Source organism: Danio rerio, chromosome 22 (assembly GCF_049306965.1).
Source record: "Danio rerio strain Tuebingen ecotype United States chromosome 22, GRCz12tu, whole genome shotgun sequence".
Taxonomy (NCBI): Eukaryota; Metazoa; Chordata; class Actinopteri; order Cypriniformes; family Danionidae; genus Danio; species Danio rerio.
In genome coordinates, this window is record NC_133197.1 from 7,710,001 (window position 1) to 7,729,042 (window position 19,042).

The window sequence follows — 19,042 nt, forward strand, 5'->3', positions numbered from 1 at the left end:
AATATAGGTGGACTCGAAGAACAATACACTTTTCACATTGTCCACAGCCCAAAATTTTCACTGCTGGCACCATTGAAACCAACATTTGGCATTGGCATGCGTGACCAGAAAAGTACATACATATTAGTGAATGTGCACCAATGTGCGCTAGCAAACTAAATGTGAATTTAGATGTCACACAGACCTTAACATTCTCCTTATTTCCCTACAGCACAACACACACACACACACACATTGACAAATAGCTTTAACTTCTGCGTCGAAAAATCCGCCCCAACACCAGCGCAGGTCTGGTCTCATCTCCTCGCCTCTGAAAAGCAATCTGCATTTGTGCAACTGTTGATTTGCCCTTTGACCATGAGGAAGAACTCGAACCACATGCGAGGCTAGAAATAATGTCAAAACACACATTTATTCCATTCCTGCGACGCACACGTCTCTGCTTTTACACACCGAATATCAAACGCATTCAGAGCCGTGACCTTCTGTGACCCGCATATTAAAGAGAGCTGTGAAAAACGCACGAACAAGTGTCAGACACTCATTTGCAGACGATGAATACATTTGCATACAGTTTTCAGATCAGATTTACATCATGTGGAGGAGTCTTGACACACATGAAAAATACTATAGTAACATGTAGTAGATAGCATAGTGTTTAATCCCAACTTTACTATTATACAAGTACTTGAATTAATTTGTTGTGGCGATTCTATAACTTAGGGCAACACAATCACTATAGTAATATAAACTAAATGACCCTTTACTGTAGTTTACAACAACTATAGGGTATATTACACTTGTTAACCCTGCATTGTTTTGGTTTGTGTTTTGGTATTTTTTGTCTGTTGTAGGTTGGGACATGACTTCAGTACACCTGATAATCACGATCGCTCTTATTTAAACGCAGTGTGAGAGTTCGGGGACGCTGTTCCTTCACTGTTTGGGCAGTTGGCCAGAGCTGTGCTCCAGTTGGGCTTCCTGTTTTGTTTTGCATCCATACACTAGCACTGACAACACTTACCGCATCCATTCACTTGCCTTTCACACTGATTGAACCTACTGATACTGATGTTTTGTTTGTTATGTTCAATTGTGTTAAAATAAATATCATGTTTGACTTTATTTTGTTGTGTCGTCTCCCTTAATGTTACAACTTTGAGTGAGGTGTAACATACTACAGTACACCACAGTTTACTGTAGTAAAAACTGAAATACTCTATCAGTTTATACTACAGTATGTTGGAGCATTAGTTTAAAAAAAAGTTGAAAATACAATAATATACAATGTATAATGCACTTTAATGTAGTGTCGTTCAAAAACACTGTAGTATTAAATATAAACTACTACAGTATATTTCTTTTTTTATTTAAGACACCATCAAATAAACCAAGGGCAGATTTAGCTAATTTTTAAATGTTTTTAAAGACTAAGCAAAGTTGCATTTATCTGATCAAAAATACAGTAAAAATGTTAAAAATGTGGAAATATTATTGCAATTTAAATAATAATAATAATAATAATATATAAAATAATAATAATAATAATCTTTTCTTATTGAATGTAGCTTCAAATTTTAATTAATTCCTGTCATTAAAAGACACATTTTCAGCATCATTACTGCAGTCTTAAGTGTCACATGATCTAAATAATTTAATACAAACATTATTATAGAAACATATATTGATTATATTATTATAACATTATCATTGAAACATTATTGTTATTATTATTATTATTAGTAGTAGTAGTATAAGAATAACAATCACCAGCATTCTAGGGACTGCAGATTGCTGGAGAACTACAAGCATGCCATATCAATGAACTACTATTCCCAGAATGCACAGTGTACACGCACCAGATTCTTATCTCATACTGATTAAGAACGGTTACATTGCATGTTCCATATGTTTTGGTTCTCGTGTGTTGCTTCAAGCCTTGTCAGTGTTCCTAGTCTTGTTAATGTTTAGTTTCCTTGCTGTTTGTTATAGCCTGTACCCTGACTACAATTATTAGCTCACCCTCATGCTTCTGTTATGCATCTTATGATGACCTTCCGCCTGCACAACGACTCATAATAAACTGCATGTGAATCTGATCTCCATCTCACAGTCTCATGCTTTTGCAGTAAGTGGTAGTAGTGTTCAAAGCTATTGTGTTGCCTCGTTTTGTGTAAATGTGTGTACAGTAATATTAAATATATTTTAAAATAAAGAAAATACATTTATAAATGTAAATAAATTGGGATTTGAACTTGTAAATGCTGTTGTTCTGAAACTGTAAAACTATGCAATTTAAAATCAAAATAAAATGTCATTTAATCTTATGAAAATGTTTTAAGACTTTACTTTAAAAAATTTTATCCATTTAAATTTAATAAAAATATAATATATATATATATATATATATATATATATATATATAATTAAATAAATTATATTAATCATTTATTTAAACCAACTGTAGGCTATATATTTTTTTTAATGTTTCAACTTGAATCTGTCAATATCAAGTACATACAGATATTCAAAAATATCACTATTTTATTTTTGATGATTTTTAATAAACAACTTAAACTTGCTTAAATCTATACTTTTTTCATTTACAGAACATTTTTTTATATCTATTATCTTAATCTAATAAAACACACAGCATATTTAATCGTCTTTGATGTTTTCTTGTTTTATATAAAACTAAACTGGAAATTGATGGTGTGTGACATCATTAGCATGAAAACAAAACACACTCAAAAATGGACATTTGCTGTTTGTTTAAACTGTGTATTTAAAAACAGCTGAAACAACAATTGTTGAGGGTTTTTTTTGAGGGAACTTAATTCCTTCATGCTGTTTTTTGTGAGGAACCCTGATTTTTTACTGTGTATTTAGAATAGCATATTTCTGAATGTTTGTTTGTGATAATTTATAATTGCTTTTTAAGGGGGTTTCACCTTTATTATAATATAGGACAGTGGAGATTTCAGACAGGAAAGCACTGGGAGCAGCAAGAAGGGACGGGTTAGCAAAGGACCCCAAGCCGGGAATCGAACTCAGGTCAGATCTTTTGGACAGTTGAATTTAAAAGAAGTTCATTTCCCCAAACTAATTTCGAGAAGAGCACATAATATGATTGATCACAGCTGGTCTTTCATCTGTTATCATTAGTAAGCCAATCAGATTAACCCAAACTCACTATGAATAGCCCGTCTAAAGAATCTCCCTTTACACCCCATCTTCACCTTTTCCTCCTTTACCAGGGGGATCTGGTCTGATCTCGTACCCGCTAACATGCTCATGGACCAGGCAGGGGCCCTGGGCTCAGCTATCTCCAAGCTCAGGGTTCTCTCCTGAGACGGCATGCCAAACCTGCTATTATTATCAAGCAATATCTAAAGTGTGAACTCTTGAAATCCTACTTTTATTATGCCTTTAGATGTTTTTTACACTTCCGTTATATGGTAAATTATTTGGCTCCACTAAAACTCCATATATTTTATACAAGAGAAGCAGAATGTAAATTTTAGTGGACTTTACTGTCAAGACAAAATGAGGAGTCTGACTGAAATGTTGCTGAGCGCATTAGTTGATGGTTTTGGCCGGTGTTCCTGCTGTTAGCGCAGCTTCAGCTCCGAGTTCTGACTTCGGCGGAGCTCATCATCTCTGAGAGCAGATCTAGAGCGCTGAATGAGTCCCTCAGGAGGTGTCAGCGCTGCTTTATCTGTGTTTATAAAAGAGCAGAAGAGCCGCAGGAACAGCCTGGATCTCCTCGCTCTGATGTCTCCACATTCACGGCCAGGATGAAGAGATGTGATGTAGACTCACAATATACATATCAGGCTAATAAAAGCTTACTTTTAGCCCAAAAAGCACATGCATACTTCAGTTTTAGCATTTGATGTCCTACTATCTTCTCAAAGTCTGAAAGTTGCTGAAACTTTTATTTGGCAACTGAACTGGTATGTTGAGTAGGGGGAGGGGCTTTCTTTTTGCGCATCATTCCCTTATAGCAAACTATTGGTAAGATGGGGCGTGGCTACGAATATTGATCATAGAAGGGGCCAATCCAAACGCTGAACGGCAAATGGTCAGAGCTTGATTGAAGATTAAAATCTTTACTTTTTTTCCATTGGATTAACTTAATTGCTCATTTAAAGAACAACATGTGCTAGCAAAATATGGTTTCACACAGCCTTTAAAATATCGAGGACACTGCTTAGTCTTACTTGACGTTGTTCTGATGAGAGTAAAAGAGCAGCTTTAAAAGCATATTTCACGAGTTTCATATATTCTGAAGCACATTATAAAAAAGATTAGGTATTTGAAAATTAAAATGGTCAGAAATCGAAATCACTTTCAGGTCCTTTCAGGTTAACTTTATAGTCGTCAATCCCTTCGTAAAATGGAGAACTGTTTTAAGTGACTGAAATCTCAGAGAAATCGGCTGACCTGATGAAGACTAAAGAGATGAATCTCATGGAAAATTCCTAACATTTTGATTTAGTGGCTGATTTGTACGATCTCATTTGTACAATTTAGTATGATTTGCCATTGCAATCCCACAGCAATTCAGAACTTTTTGATTCAGTGGTTAATTTGTATGAATTTGTACGATCCTATTCATACGATTTACTCATCACCCAATGACGGTTGGGGTTAGGGGCGGGGTTGGGTGCCACGCCTCCTTTTTAAAATCGTACATTGTCAGTTTAGTGGCTAATTCGTATGAATTTGTACGAGTTCAGTCATATGAAAAAGCGTAAAATACTTACGTTTTCCCGTGAGATTAGGCTGGATTTGCTCATCCCCCAATGACGCTTGGGTTTAAAAATCGCACACCCTGTACTTAACTGACTAATCGTAAAATAGTTACGTTTCCTTATGAGATCTATGGGGCCACTATGGGGCGGTTTACGCCATTCCTTTTCGCGCTTACCGATTACCTCCGTATGAACTGCTTTCCCGCTGTAACCAGGTTGTCCCAGCATGTACGTTGGCGGACTTGGATGGTAAAGTTGACCATGACGACAGGGTTCAAGCTCAGTAAAGAGTGGTTTCAGAAAGCAGGTAAAATCCAAAAAATAAAATAAACAAGTAAATAACAGTGTAAGAATGTGGTAAAATCTGAAAGTGTGGTAAAAATGAGATGAGAGCTGTTCTTTTTTTTGGATCGCTTTTGAAAATTTTTTGTTGGTTTTAGGGAAGGAAAAGTTTGGGTCAGTCGATTGGTTGGCGAGTCAGTCAAACAGTCAGTCAACAGCGACCTCTGGTGGGTTTATGTGAGAACAGCAGGCATGAATGACACTTGTGAGAGAAATTTGTGAACATAGCAGCCTCTTGTGGATTTACGGAAACAAAAATTGCAAAAAAACATACCTCCTAAGACATTATTTGCGGTCTTCAGAAATATATACAGAGGTACGTTTTCAGAATGAGCCTGGGCTGATTAAAGTGCATTGTCGGCATGTGGATATTTTGCGGCAACTGAAATAGGCCATGTCATTGACCAACTAAAAGCTTCTCTAAAGTTGTTGTTTACTTAAACATCATGTTAATCATACATATGTGCCTACCCATTGCTTATTACACACACAGGAATGCGCAGCAGCACACAAATATTATTAAATATTTAAAAAATTTAAGATTAAGAGATTAAAATGGTTGATTGATTCGACTGTGGCAACTCCAGATGAATCAAAGCTGAAGCAAAACAAGTGAGTAAGTAAGGATTAAAAAGTAAAAGTTTATTATTGTCTACATAAATATAAAACCCACTGCCTCCTGCCATGCCTTCTTCACCTCAGGGTGGCTTGTGGTTTGGGGAATTCGGCTTGTTCTGTAGACAGCCTTCAACCTCCCTCATGGGCATATCAGTTTTCCCGCTAGTAGGGCGTAGTTTTTCCACTTAAAAACTCAACCATGCAAATAGCAATTTTGCTATGGTGCAACTACAATTCACTCTTAAAGAGAGTGGGAGATTAGACTCTGATTGGTTTAATGCCCCAGAATTGTTATTTATGCCCCCAAAAACGTATTATAACTCCCTAAAACAGTATGACAATCGTTTTAGACCATGCGCCTGGTTTACCGACCATTTTTCCAGTCCTTAAAATAGCAAAAGTGTATTCACCTGCGTCATGTGCTTTAGATCATAAGCTTAAATAGGTAAAATAGAGCTTACCGTATCTGCAAGATTAAAGGGACAGTTCCTCCAAAAATGTTCATTCTCCCATTTTTTACTTACGACACTATTTATTTGTCTAACCATGGAAGAAAATGCCAGGCAAGATCTGTGTGGAGCAATCTAAGAGCGAGTAAATAATGACAGAACTATCATCTTTGGGTGACCCGTCTATTTTTAAGAGATTATAGACTGAAAGACAACCTTCGCCAGCAGGAAGAGTCAAAAGACCATCAGATTAACCTTCACTGAGGAGCACGAACTGATCCAGAGTTGACTTCACTAATAAAAAGAGAGAGAGAGAGTTTCATTTATTTGGCTCTGATGGGAAACACAAACACACTCCATCATCGTTGTCACTGGTTTATATTCTACTATTAGAGTTCTGTGATGAACACACTAAAATAACCCCGTCAGACCATCATCATCTGCTCTCCATAGAGAAACACACACACACACACACACACACACACACACACACACACACACACACACACACACACACACACACACACACACACACACACACACACACACACACACACACACACACACACAGTCATTAGAAGAGCTGCTGGTGGAGTGATGGTGAGAAAGCATGAAGAAGCACAAGTCATTTGATGTGAGAGCGGATCTGTGCCGCCCACTCCCTCTCTCTCTCTTCTTTCCTATTCTCGCTCTCCCTTTCTCTCGCTCACAGTGATTTGTAACCTAGGTGAGGAACATCTATTGTGACTGTCAGGCCAACTTTAATACAGCATTACTTTCCTATATTAGAAAACTCTCTCACACACACACACACATACACACACTTACTGCTGTGGTTCAGCATGAAATATACAAGCCCGTCAGCCTCAGACACGAGCACAAGTAACCAGATCAACTCGCCATTTACAAATCAAGATACGCTTATAAAGGAAAGAAACACATAGCGAAAGGCTCCATCATATCATATAACATGGTTTCGGTACTGGTTTCATCAAGGTGCAAACTGTACAGAAATATAACAATAAAAAATAAAAAAAGAAATAAAAAAAAGAAAAAAAGAGCACAATATGTGGTGCAATCTGGCAACAAATGACTGAGTTGAATGAACATACAGACGGATATTTGAGAACATACATGACCTTTAATAATTGATGATGCCATTTTTCATGCTAGGGTTGTTCTGATTTTCATACTAGTATCAGATATGCCTTCAATACCGCCAAAAAAAGGCTGGATAAACCAATTGGACAAACCAATTTTATGGAGGAAAGATATGCATAGGGAAAGGCTACTTCATTTAAAAGAGCCCATTTCCGTACTGTTTTCATCATTAATGCAAACTGTTAATAAAAAGGCGCACAATAGGCAGTGCAATCTGGCAACAAATTCATTATTTGATATATTAATTTTAACCCTCAGGGGTCTGAGGTGATTTTGGGGCCCCTAAGATGTTTTGACATGACCTGACATTTGTGCTTATTTCAGCTATTTGTCACATAGTACTGGCCAAGATGTTTTTTTTTGTTTGTTTGTTTGTACATGCATGTGTGCTTTAGAAAAAAAATATGCGTGTAGGTTTTGGAGAAAAGAATGTAGCTAAAATAAGGTTCAAAAACCACAATGAATGGGCCTGAATAAGACTTTTGAGTAACTAGTCTTGAAGGCTAGAATGTTTACTTATCATTTGCTTATGTTTAATTATTTTGTTCTTTCATTCTAGAAAAAACATTACAATTATTTACATTTTGTAAAGTCTGTTTTGGGTCAGCACAGCTCTATGCGTAAAAAGTGACAATGGTCATGAATAATTCGAACCTGGAGAAACAAAAGACACTCCCCCACTGGCTAATGTTCATCCATCAAAGGCATCAAAATGTCCAGCTGCAAAAGCTAGCCCAATTATTATTATTATTATTATTATTATTATTATTATTATTATTATTATTATTATTATTATTATTATATGAATTTCTATTATTTAAACGTAATTATAAAAAAATAAATACAAATATTTGATGAAAATAATGAATTATATTATTAAGATATTATATAAATTAAAATTTACATATAAAATATAAATACAGAATGCTGTTATTATTATTATTGCTGTTGTTATTATTATCATTATTATTATTATTATTATCGTTTAATTTAATAAAATTAAAACATTTAAATACTTAATTAAAATAATGTATAACAATTTATATAAATGAATACAAATTAAATAAAAAACAATTGCTATTATAATAATAATAATAATTATTATTATTATATTTTCCCATTATTTAAATGTAATTATAATAAAGAGAAGTTCAAAGAATACAAATATTTGATGAAAAATAATGTATTATATTAAGATATTTTATCAATTAAAAAATAAAAAATAAATTAATATAAAAATATTATTATTAATTAATTGAATAAAAATGAAAAAAATGAAAATGATCAAAATAATGCATCACAATCTAAAATAAATTGAAATAAATAAAATAAAAATTGCATTGTTATTATTATTATTATTATTATTAATACTTCAAAGAATACAAATATTTGATAAAAAATAATGTAATATTTTATTACATTATCAATTAAAATATTTAAATATATAAAATATAACTAAAAACAATTAATAATAATAATAATAATAATTATTATTATTATTATTATTATTATTTTTATTATTATTATTATTATTATTATTATTATTATTATTATCATCATCATCACCACGATCATCATCATGGGAATCAATTACATAATTTGAAGTGATTATAATAAAGTTGAATTCAAATAATTAATTTGAATAATAGTAATAATAATAATAATAATAATCATCATCATCGTCAAACAACAACATGAAAATATAATAATAAATATAAAAATAATAAATGCATATAAAATATTGATATTTACATATAAAAAATATTATTTAAAACGTAAAAAATAAACAATAATCCTAGCATAATTAGTCTAATAATTCTATTTACTGCAATGAAAATGTTAAAATTAGAAAAACAATAGAAAATTTACAAGTTCAAACTTTAATAGCAATAAACCCCTCATTAAAGACATTAAAAGGGTACTAAGCTCAGTTGTTTGCTTGGATGAGTTTGTTCAGTTTTCCCCTGCTAATATAAAAACAATGTTTTGCTTGAAAACACAAACAGCATGTGATCACAACGGAGCGCTTTCAGGCTTGAGGAAACACACAAAAACAACTTATTAGCCGTGGCACAAATGGCTAATTTAGCTTGAACCGAACAGGCTAAACAGGCTATTTACACTCTCAGACTAATAAAGGCAGAACTAGCAAGAAAAAAAGAGCTTTAGTCCTGAGTTAGCAGCGGGTCAGCATTTTTCTAGGCCCTCATCGACAAATTACACCTTCATTTCTGTAGCAGACGGTAAATAAAGTCATTCGTGCGGAGCCCAACCAAAAGCCGAAAACTGGAATAAAATGAAAAAGCGCACATTTAAGTGATTTCTGGAGCTTTTACATTTCTGTCCCTCCGTGGAGAGAGAAAAAAAAACATCCGTGGAGAGCAGAGATAAGAGCTGAAGAAAGCCAAGCAGCAGAGGTCGAATAAAAGACACTTTATCGCCACAAACATTAATTTGATTAGCCGGAAATGTGACTTTAAAGAGGACAAAAGATGCAGTGGGGGAGAGGAATAAGTTGGGATGAAAAGTATAGCATGCTGGCTGGATCATTCAGCTCTGGCTGATTTTGAATAGAGTGCTGTTGGGTCAGATGATGTTGGGAGTTAATTTGTAGCATGGGAGATATAATAATAATAATAATAATAATAATAATAATAATAATAATAATAATAATGTTAAGGTGACAATAATAAGGTCATTGTCACTTAAATATTCATTAAAAAGAAACTCAAAATGTGGTGCAATCTGGCAACAAATCTTACTTTTTGGATTGAATTATTTACAATATTGTTATAAAACAATAAAATAATTTGTAAAAGGACATAAAATACAAATAATACATAATTTATTAGTTACAAATATGTACTGGCATAAATTGCATTTTTTTTAAATAATTAGATTAAGTTAAATATACTTTTTTTTAAATTATTAAAATCACTAAACTAATAGAAACATTATATTTATGTATATTTACAGTATTAACTACTGCAAAGATGTATAGTATTTTTAGTCGGATAGTTAGGAAGACTTATTTACTTTGTAAAGATGGTAACAAAACAAAATACAAAAAATTTATAAATAAAATAAAAAAATAAGTAAAATGAAAACAAATAAATAAACAAACAAATAAATAAACTATAACATAAAATGTGTTTCTGTCTTCAACATAAGAACAGTAAACAGTAAACGAAAGTAAATATAATGGTCTAAAGTCATACTGGGTATAAACAAACACACAAAACAAAAAATAAATAAACATTCAGATGTTTCTCCAAGAGGTTCAATAAAACTCAAGCAAACTGAATCACCAAATAAACAAAGCCTGAGTGTCCCTTTCTTGGCTAACCAAGCACAAAATACAATAAAGCATGCCTACAAATGAACTTGATGCAAGTGCAGATCAGCTTGAGATGCCCGAACCATAATTACCAATTCCAGCAGAACAACACCACGAGCAGAAACACGGCGTCCTGCGGGACAAAACCTGAACCCGCTGCCGTTTCATTTCTTCAAACGCGGAACTCCTGAAGCTTAATAACTGTCTCTAGCGTCTGTTTCCAGCAGCCAATTAAGCGGCACTTCTCTCTGCGAGTGACACCAGGCTTTTAAGAGCCGTTCGGTTCAGATCAGTGCGGATATTTCCATGGCATCCGCGTTGGGGCCCTAATTAGTAGCCCGGTGTCTGTTCGGGACGAGACGCTCTAGCGGGCCGAAACAGACTCAAATGCCTTGAAGCGCAGGTAAGTGTGCTATAGAGAGCTAAAGCTAATTCAGTTTCATCTCACAGAATATACTTCTTTATAATAATTGTGCACTTTTTAGACAGAATGGTTAAAAGGGGGTCATAGTTTACACTTTTAACAATGTGTAATAGAGGTCTCAAGGGTCTCAAGAATGTCTCTGCAAAATTTCAGCACATGGATCATTTATTATAAGCAGTTTTTGTGTAGCTCTTTAAATGCAAATGAGTTGCTTCACAGAATGTCTTCAGAACAAGCCTCTAAAGCTTGTGCCTCAGTTACCATTCCATTGAGGAGGGAAAACACTCTTAAGATGGCTTTTGGGCCCTTCTTTATATTAATTGTGCATTTCTTTGACAGAATAGTTAAGAGGGTCATATTTTACCTTTAAACAATGGCTGTTTCCAAAACCGCTTACTACTCAGTAGGTACTGCATTTGAATTTAAACGTAGAAAACTATGTTCTATACAGTATGAACGTGAAAATTATGAATGAAATTCGGACGTACTACATCCGCCATTTTGTCATGGTCACTTGACCTACCTCCGTCAATTGCGTCGCTTTACTCCCATTCATGAATCCGCTCTCAGGGGATCATGGGATAGCACAGCATGCATGGGATGCGCACTCTAGAATCTCGCCGGAAGTAGTAAGTCATCTGGGTACTTCTCGCATACTGATTTTCAAATTCTATGTATTCGGACATACTACTCGGCTCGCATACTGATTTTAGCGTACTATATAGTATGGAAGTATGCGGTTTCGGATGCAGCCCATGTGTAAAAGTGTCGGGGGTCACAAGAGTGTTCCTGTAAAGTTTCAGCTCAGATATTCTCACTGAGTATTGATCATATTATAAATACAAATCCCCCTTTTTACCCGAAATTAAAAGCACATGTTTTTGTGTCTCTTTAAATGCAAATGAGTTGCTGATCCCCTCCCTCTTCTCAAAAGAAGGTAGAGCCTTTAAAGCTTGACTGATTGCAGTTACTCCTGCAATGAGGAGCCCAAACAGCATTAACTGTAGCTTTTGAGATGGCTTTTGGGTCCTTCTTTATAATAATTGTGCACTTTTTGGACAGAATGGTTGAGAGGGGGTCATATTTTATGCTTTTAACAAAGTCTCAGGGGTCCCAAGCTTGCTCCTGAACAGTTTAAAATCAAAATATCTCATTGATTATATTGTGCTACAAACCCCCCTTTTCAGCTGAAAACACACGGTTTGTGTCTCTCTTTAAATGCAAATGAGTTGCTCAGAGTTGCTTATCAGATGAGGGCGGAGCCTTTACATTTTGAACCACAGTTACTTCTGCAATAAGGAGCACAAACAAAATTGTACCTTTAAGTTGTAGCTTTTAAAAATGCTTTTGGGTTCTTGTTTATATTAATTGTGCACTTTTTGGACAAAATAGTTGAAAGGGGGGTCATATTTTACGCCTTTACCAAAGGCTCAGGGGTCCCAAGAATGTCCCTGCAAAGTTTCAGCTGAAAATATCTCATTGATAAATTATTATTATGCTATAAATTCCCCTTTTTTGAGCTGAAAATATAAAAAGCTTTTCTGTGTCTCCTTAAATGCAAATGAGCTGCTGCTCCCCTCCCCCTTCTCAGAAGAGGGCAGAGCCTTTACAGCTTCAACCTCAGTTTCTCCTGCAATGAGGAGCACAAACAACATTAGTTGTAGCTTGTAAGACGGCTTTTATGTTATTATTCATATTAACTGTGGTCTTTTTGGACAAAATGATTAAAAGGGGGTCATATTTTATGCTTTTAACAATGTTTAATATGTCTGAGGAGTCCCTGCAAAGTTTCAGCTCAAAACTTCTCATAGATTATGTACTATAGTATGTTATAAATACATTTTTTCAGGTGGAAACACAAACATGAAGCTGTTGTGTGTCTCAATGCAAATGAGCTGCTGCTCTCCTTCCTCTTCACAAAATAAGGCGGAGCCTTTACAGCTTGTGCCTCAATTACTTCTGCAATGAGAAGCACTTATTGGATAGAAAAGCTGAAAGGGAATATATACTATGTACTTGCATCAAAAAAAATAAATACAATGTACTTACTGAGTTTGTGATGTATTTGAGAACACTTGTGGTGCTTTGGAGTTGGAATAGAGGTTGGGTTATGAACAGGTTTGGTGGCATGGGTATGTTTAAGGGTGGGTTAAGGTGTAAGGGATGGTCAACAGTGTATTTACAAATGAAATTACAAAAGTTAACTACAGATGTAATTACATACTTGTATTTAATCAAGCATAAGTACACAGTAAATACATGTATTTACACAATAAGTACATTTAAACAAACTATTAATTCCTGTGTAAGTACATATTAGTTAAGGCCACTTAATATAAAGTGGGACCGAAACAGAAGTAATACAAGCATATTTCTCAGGAAATCTCAAGTGTGTCTGTAAAGTTTCAGTTCAGATCTCAAGGATCATTTATTATACTGTGCTGTAAATCTCCCCATTTTGGAGTGGAAATAAAAACAGTTTTTTAGTGTATCTTTTTAAATGCAAATGAATTGCTGCTCCCCTTCCCAAGCGGACAGAGCCTTTACAGCTTGTGCCTCAGTTATACCAATAAACAAAATATCAGTATGTGTTTTAAACTCCTGATGTACAGTTTGAGGAACACCTTAACTAGCTTTCAATATGTTTTTAAGTTATTCTTTATACTATGTGTGCACTTTTTGGATGTAAGAGTTAATATGAGGTTATTAAATGCTCTTTTAACAATAAATATATTGTTTAACATTTGAAATTCATAAAATAAGACAAACTAAACAGCTACTGAATTACAATCATAAGCACTGAATATTTGCAAAACAACACCCTGCTGTGCTGACATTTTATATAAAAAATAATTTAAAAGCATGAAATTTGTCTTTAAATGTGTAGAAAATGTGAGCAGATAAAGCAATTCACATGTAACCGATAAATATTTGAAACGTTTGGTTGTGCTTCTCTGAATTCTTCTAAAAACACTTTCAATTATTAAATTGGCATGAGACTTCTCTTTGAAGTGTTAAAATGGTTAAAACATGAAGGAAAGCACAAAAATTAAAGGGTCAGTTCACTAAAAATTAAAGCGTCCTCATCATTTACTCTTCCTCATGTGGTTTGAAACATATATACAGTTTCTGTCAAACACAAAAGCGGATATTTTGAAGAATGCTGGTTGCTGGCACTATATAACACTATGGAGGTCAATTAGTGCCAATGAGATTGCTGGTAGCTGGCACTCATTGACCTCCATAGTATTATGGAGGTCAATAAGTGCCAGCAACCAGCAATCTTCAAAATATCTGCTTTTGTGTTCGACAAGAATGCAACTTAAATAGGTTTGGAACAAGTGAAGGGTGAGTAAATGATAACAGAATTTTCATTTTAGAGTGAATTATGCCTTTAAGTCTGTTTTAAAATATCTAGCATGCAAATGCTAATAAATGTTAGCTTAGCATTAATGAAAATTCTATCAAGTAGATAGTTGCACATAATTTGTACGCAAGAGTGAAGGTGAGAAAGATCCTTCATCAGAATGATCATTTGAATCATGTTTTGACTCCAGCAGATCACACAAGCTGCAGTGTGTGAGAATGTGGTGTGTTATCGGCGTCAGTCAGGCCCATAGTGTGCGTTTCTACTGAAGCGCAGCAGTGATGGTGCGGTTGTGGATCACTGAGCTCCACTTTGGGAAATCTCCAATCTCCGGTGCGTCTCAGCAGGCGGTGCGGGTTCAAGGCCTGCGGGACCATGAGGGACTGATCTGTGATCCATTAACAGGACTGTAAGGCAGAAACAGAACACCGTGTCCAGCACAAGCACAGGCCTGCAGTCCAGAGAGCAGCAAGAAACACACACGTATACTACTGTATGAGTGTCTTTAGTCCCAAAACACGCTTCTGGACATGATCAATGAAGTCACGGTGTAGATGTGATCAAAGACACCAATTTAACCTTCTGTTGAGTATTATATTAAATATTATCAAGTACTATTAAATTAAATATTAATAAACAAAATATTTTATTTTATTTTTTTACAGGTCATATTTGAATTATTTTCCTCACAATTCCCCCCATATAGACTCATGCAAAATCTATTGATAGTCAAATTAATTTGTGCAATGACAATGGGAACATCTCTTTGCATTATGCTTTCTCTTGTCAATAAGGTGTAGTACTCCTTTCAGTTAGCTGCTGTTCAGAAACAGTGATGCCGGTGCTAAACTGGGTCTGGGAGTGGCTGTAGCCCAATCAGAATATTAAATAGTCCTGTTTTAGTCACCCATAAGGGTGATCGGATGTCCCAATTTCCTCAGGGCAGTCATTTCGGCACTGCCGTGAGAATTGTCCAGTCGAATGTAGGCTAACCAAGCTTGTCGTCGAACAAAAAATACAATTCGAACAGTTTTACATTTACATTTAGTCATTTAGCAGGCGCTTTTATCCAAAGCGACTTACAAATGAGGACAAGGAAGCAATTTACACAACTATAAGAGCAACAATTAATAAGTGCTATAGGCAAGTTTCAGGTCTGTAAAGTCTAAGAAGGAAAGTATTAGTAATATTTTAGTTTTTTTTTTTTTTTTTTTTTGAGTACAGTTAGTGGTATATCTAGAAAGGCAATTGCAGATTAGGAAATAAAGTGGAGACTAAATAGTTGAGTTTTTAGTCGTTTCTTGAACGAGTGTCTCTGCCGTTCTGATGCAGTTAGGGAGTTCATTCCACCAACTGGGAAGATTGAACATGAGCGTTCTCGAAAGTGATTTCTTCCCTCTTTGGGATGGAACCATGAGGCGACATTCAATTACAGAATGCAAGTTTCTGGAGGGCACATAGATCTGAGAGCAGATAAGAAGGAGCAAAGCCAGGGGTCGCTTTGTAGGCAAACATCAGAGCTTTGAATTTGATGCGAGCAGCAACTGGCAGCCAGTGCAAACGGACTAGCAGTGGAGTGCTATTTTAGGTTCATTGAAGACCACTCGTGCTGCTGCGTTCTGGAGCAGCTGAAGAGGCTTGATAGAGTTAGCTGGGAGCCCGACTAGTAGAGAGCTGCAATAGTCCAGTCTGGAGAGAACAAGAGCTTGAACAAGGAGTTGAGCTGCATGTTCAGATAAGAAGGGTCGGATCTTTCTGATGTTATAGAGTGCGAATCTGCACGATCGAGCAGTTCTAGAAATGTGGTCAGAGAAGTTTAGTTGGTCATCAATCGTTACTCCGAGTAAGCGAGTAGTTTATCATTGATACACTTGTACATGTGGTAATAGATGCTGGGATAGGCAGAGTCAGGCTGAATGAACTCGTAACCGCCGAGATACTAAGACAACGTTATATCTGGACTCCAAAAAACAGTGAGACAGTGTGCAAACAAATCGAATAGCCTGCACAAGCAGTTATCAAAATATCCCTTGTTGCGGAGTATTGTATGTCTCCTAAGTAATACACTCGGTTAAGCTTTTCAGCAAGTCTAACTGAACCAGTTAGAAAGCAAACTTTATGAATGTTTACTTTGCCCCTTTTATGAAAACAGCGGTAATAATATGGAGCAATGAAATATTGGCGCCGACTTTCATCAGATAATATATCTGATGCAAAAAATAATAATAATAAAAAAATTAAAAAATTGATTAAAATAAGGATGCTAGCTCAGAAGTAACTCAAAAGACCATAATATATTGGATATTAAAGATATCCTATTACTTAAGTTCAAAACTTTTTAAAGGTAAATATTAAAAGTATTTATTATATAGCACCAATTTAAAAAGTATTACAAAAGTTTTTTGGTTTGCTGATTTTGACAGCCCGTTTGAAAGTTCATATTATGTCATTACTTTATTTTGTATACTTGCAAACTTATTTTAATAAAATAGAAAACATATATAATGATCTAATACATACATACATACATATTTGTGCGGTTAATAAATAAAAGAGGGGCCCTTGGATTTGCTATAGCACTGTAGGGCCCAATGTGTTCTTAATCTGGCCCTGACAGCATATTGACACGTAATGGGATATACAACTTTTTAAAATAACTATAATATTAAATATTTTTATTATTATAATTATCATTATAATTATAGATTTTCTTATTTATGCTTCGTTTTCATTATAATGTCATGTACTGTAATTTATTTTCTGCTTTTGTAAAAAAAAAAATTAAAATTAAAAAATGAAATTGCTTTTTGTGTAGCTTACACAAAACATTGTTTACATGGATGTGATATATAACATATTTAGTAACTTGAAATAGTTTAAATAGTCTACAAACTCTAAAGAGAAAACACTTCATCTGTTTGAAATTGCATTAATATAATTTATATATAATTTTTGAGGTGCTCACGGCTACATTTTTTATAACCTAAAAAATAAGAACCAGTTATGTCAACAAAACTGCTATTATTCATATTTTAATAAAATTATTATTGTTTCTTCATTTAACCAGGTAAAAAAAACTATTGAGATTGAGCCCAGTGACCTGGCCAAGATAATTGTAATTTTAATAATAATAACAACAATAATAATAATAATAATAATAATAATAATAATAATAATAATAATAATAATATTGTAATCATATTTAATTGTAATATTAATAATAATATTAATAATAATGTAAAAATAGTTTAGTTATTCAGATTGGATATTATTATATTTTGTCCAAACTGCGCTGAAATTGCTTTAAAGATATGTATAATAATACAAAAATGTAGTGCCTTGTCTGAAACTTGAAGGAAATTTACAGTAAGTAATTTTAAAAAAATATTATTAATTATGAAATAATTCTAGCATGTAAGGAGCTGTTCACACATTAAACCATGTTATTTTAAATGTAGATGCACAATTAAAGTTTCCTGTTGAATGTAATTACAATCAGCTTTCCCTTAATTGCTGCTTTCAACATTTTCTACATCTACTGTCGTCCTCAAATCTTTTTCAATACTACAATAGCCAGCAATTCAGTTGCAGAAAAACACATTTGTTTCTGACTGTGAAACGTTTTTTTTTTTTTTTCTTGGATGATTCAGAGGATGTGTTTCCAATTTCAAGCAAACTTTAACATGCATACGCTGTTATTCACACCATATTTTAGCATTTGACAAGCTACAATCACCCTTTTCTTTTTTCTGACCACACACTGTGCATTTCGGAGCGTTGATTTGGAAAACAAAATAAAAAGGAAACCAACAAAGGTCAATCTCTCCAAACACGATTTATACAGCCTTTCCAAATCTTCCCGCGAACATTCTTGACCCTAAAACAAAGTTCTCCACCAAATTTCAATCAGTTCGACGCAAGTCAAACTGACAAAAGAAAAGTTGAAGACCTCAGAGTTCAGTCTACTTCATCTTCAACCATTAATTTCCTTTTCTGAAACACAACGAAGGCTCCATTCACATCCTTATAAAGGTGTTACTCGCTAAACGCACAGCCTTGAGACGTCTTGTTTTTGGCTGCCGAAAAGCGAGCGCCTGAGCAAAGGTTATTGCAAACCGCCCACCGGGATCCATGAGTAAAGTTGGCTCTCCAACGAGTGGAAAAGCAAACCTGTTTGAGAATGGAGAGGAATGAGAGCCAAGCCGAGTGAGAAAATAAACTATCACCATCATTAGGAGCGAAGCCAGGCTCTTTCTGGATGAATTCATCTTTGTAAATATCACTGCTTGTATCACTGACTAAAACATTCAAAGCAAAGCAGAATGATGTATGGGAAAATAAAAAGATATGCAAAACACACAATGCATTTTAAAAAACGGATTTAAAACAATCACACTGAGCTTTAGTCTCTAATGCTCACCAACACTGGATTTACACATATGCACCAGACACCACCATAAAAACACGCCACGTTTCTGGGAAAACATTGTGCAATTCTGAGTGTGCTTCACACAGGTGAGTGGGGTTGACAAACCACCTGCAGGACTAGAAAACACACTATTTACTTCTATATGCACCAGATACTTC

General features: G+C 34.5%; 1 protein-coding gene across 2 annotated transcripts in view; it reads right to left on the minus strand.

Annotated features, from left to right (window-relative positions):
- asic1b (acid-sensing (proton-gated) ion channel 1b) overlaps window positions 1-19,042 on the minus strand; it is a 383,191-nt gene that overhangs the window by 275,547 nt on the left and 88,602 nt on the right. The window lies entirely within an intron of this gene.